The sequence below is a fragment of the Osmia lignaria genome, unplaced genomic scaffold (genome assembly GCF_051020975.1).
Source record: "Osmia lignaria lignaria isolate PbOS001 unplaced genomic scaffold, iyOsmLign1 scaffold0012, whole genome shotgun sequence".
In the NCBI taxonomy this organism is placed as follows: domain Eukaryota; kingdom Metazoa; phylum Arthropoda; class Insecta; order Hymenoptera; family Megachilidae; genus Osmia; species Osmia lignaria.
The window spans coordinates 185,001-187,500 of record NW_027478166.1 but is presented as its reverse complement, the minus strand read 5'-3'; the positions used below and the strand labels follow the sequence as shown (position 1 = coordinate 187,500).

Genomic DNA, 2,500 nt, shown 5'->3' with positions numbered 1-2,500 from the left:
TTTTCTCTTCTTCTCCCCTTAGCGCAAGGGTAAACCCCATTTGTCTCTTCTTTGGAACGCAACAAAACTTTCGAGGACTGGACGACCGAGCGATGGTCGCGCGGTCTTCGCTTATCTTTAACAAACGAAGTAGTCCGTATGTATTCTAAATGTTGAAGCCTCCTAGAGCTTTAAGCCATGCGAGACATTGAAATGCTGTTTTAACGGGAGCATGCATAATTGCTGCAAACATACTTTTATCACAAGTTCTAGCCACGCCACGGAGGCTTCGAAGTTCCTTCACCATTCGCTTTCCTCTCTTTTGTTACACAGTTTCAGACTACGATCAGGGGTACCGAAACGCTGTATTGATTGTAAACAACCATTTTTATCTTGGAGCGGAGCGTTCCTTTACTCGTTAGATTTGTCTTGTCGCGTGTGTATTCGCTTTTTCGACGCTTTTTAACCATTTAACTTGTTTAGCGAAGCTAAACGCACAGACAGACAAAAAAAAAGGAACAGCATCGCGCGTCAAACAGCGACGACCCATCTGAAGCGATCTTTCATTTATACACCGTTTGTAAACAGAGAGATGTATAAAGCGCGGGGAATCATTCGAAACCCTGGGGCTATTCGAGCTTGCATTTCAGCAAATTATCATCTCAAACATTTCACTCGTTTGCTTTTTCTAAATTTATAGGAGAGCTTCTTTCGTTTATTTTTGACACACCTTTCGTAAATATCGTTTCTGGCAACGTCGGGAGCGTGGATTTCTACAAGTGAACAATCGCGCCGATCCGATAACTTCCAGCAGGATGGAGAATCTTTATAGATTATCTTCCGAGAACTCGGTGCTTTCACGGGCGGTCGTTTATAAATTTTAACGAACGACTCGCGCGCCGTGACGCACTTGCGCTAGTTCGAAGAGATATTTCGAAATTTGTTTCTCTCCTTTAACGGCCTGCATTTAGTGTATCGGTTGCGATTTTCGTCACATCGTTTCCACGACAAACGCCGACGAACTGCCCAACTATCGCTCGTACGTTGCGACTCTTTCTTTGTTTATCGTTCATTCATTCTTTCAATTTCGTTCGATAATCCCGCTCCGAAACGTTCTACTTTCGTTGAACGACGGCGAGATGTTTAGAAAGAAATGAATTACTCTTTTTTCGAGAAGCAAACGCAAGCAGTCTTTTGTTAAGAAAACGACCCTCAGCCAGGCGTGGTCCAGGAATTGTATCCGTGGACCGCAATGTGCGTTCGAAATGTCGATGTTCATGTGTCCTGCAGTTCACACGTTGACGCGCAATTAGCTGCGTTCTTCATCGACCCACGAGCCAAGTGATCCACCGTTCAGGGTAATCGTAAAATTTTGTATTTCAAACTCTTTAGATCTTTAGAGTGTTATTTTCATTATTAACACGCATCACATTCGATACCCACATCACTCTCCCACCCGGCGCGTGCGGGAGAGCGAATTCGGGCGTCGCCAACGTATTTGTTTGTTTGTTCGATCGTTGACGACACGATCGCGTCCAAGGACGGAAACCGTCGGAGAAACGCCCAGTGGCACGCTCCTCTCGACGGTCGGGCGTAAAGTACATTTAAAAACCTTGAAAAGTACGAACGCACACAAGGAATGCGAGCGCGCGTCCTGTCGCTGAATCGTGGGTTGCGAGATTCGAACAGACACACGGCCGGCGACGATCGGTCTAACTAATGGACACATAGTTTTTCAAAGACTCGCTATCGTCGCTTCTCAGCCGGTCCGTAAACAACACACATCGATCAGGCGGACGCACGAATCTTACCACGGTGCGTGTTTCGTAGATTCCAGGTTACCCGCAAGTACCTCTCTCTCCCTCTCGAAAGAGGAATCTCGATCCGTCCTTTTTGGACAATGGAGAAATCTTTTTATCGCAACACGGATGGCAAAGAAACAACCAAAGCGTAGGAGCGTGGGGACGAGAGCGACGAAAAGAACGTCGCGAAAACAAAGTTTCGACGGTTGCTCGTTCTAATACATCGTAGTTTCAACTCTCTCAGTTTTAACCACTCCTAGACGCTTCGTAAACTTTTAACAATTCTTCGCCTCCGCGAGTTTCATTTCGAATAGAGCGAACGCAACACGGACCAAAAAAACTCCGGTGATGCCAGATCATTTAGCAAAGATCAGACGGCGGGTCATCTGTATTCCTTTTCTCTCTTTTTTATATCTTTCCATTTAACTAGGGTGTCGCAACGACGGGTACATTTATATATTTATATATATTGTATTTCAATTTTAATGATCCTTCACTTTCGGTTTGTAATAATATGATCCTTCTTTCATTTCGATCCTTCATATTGTAGGTTAACCAACAGAAGTTTGTTTTTTTACGACTTGTATTTTTGTGGTTTGTTTGTTTGTTTCTTACGACTTGTTTGTACCCGATCAAGTAGACGACGACCCATAAGTATAAGTTAGAGAGATAAAGGTCGAGAGACCTCACGCAAGCGTCTTTTACTTCCATTCACATCA

The 2,500-nt window shown here is 44.4% G+C and overlaps 1 non-coding gene across 1 annotated transcript; it reads right to left on the bottom strand.

The window, feature by feature from the left end:
* Window positions 1-1,185: 1,185 nt before the first annotated feature.
* LOC143306551 (5.8S ribosomal RNA) lies at window positions 1,186-1,340 on the bottom strand. Its single transcript, XR_013063907.1, has one exon. It is a non-coding gene; the product is annotated as a 5.8S ribosomal RNA (ribosomal RNA).
* Between the last annotated feature and the right edge of the window lie 1,160 nt (window positions 1,341-2,500).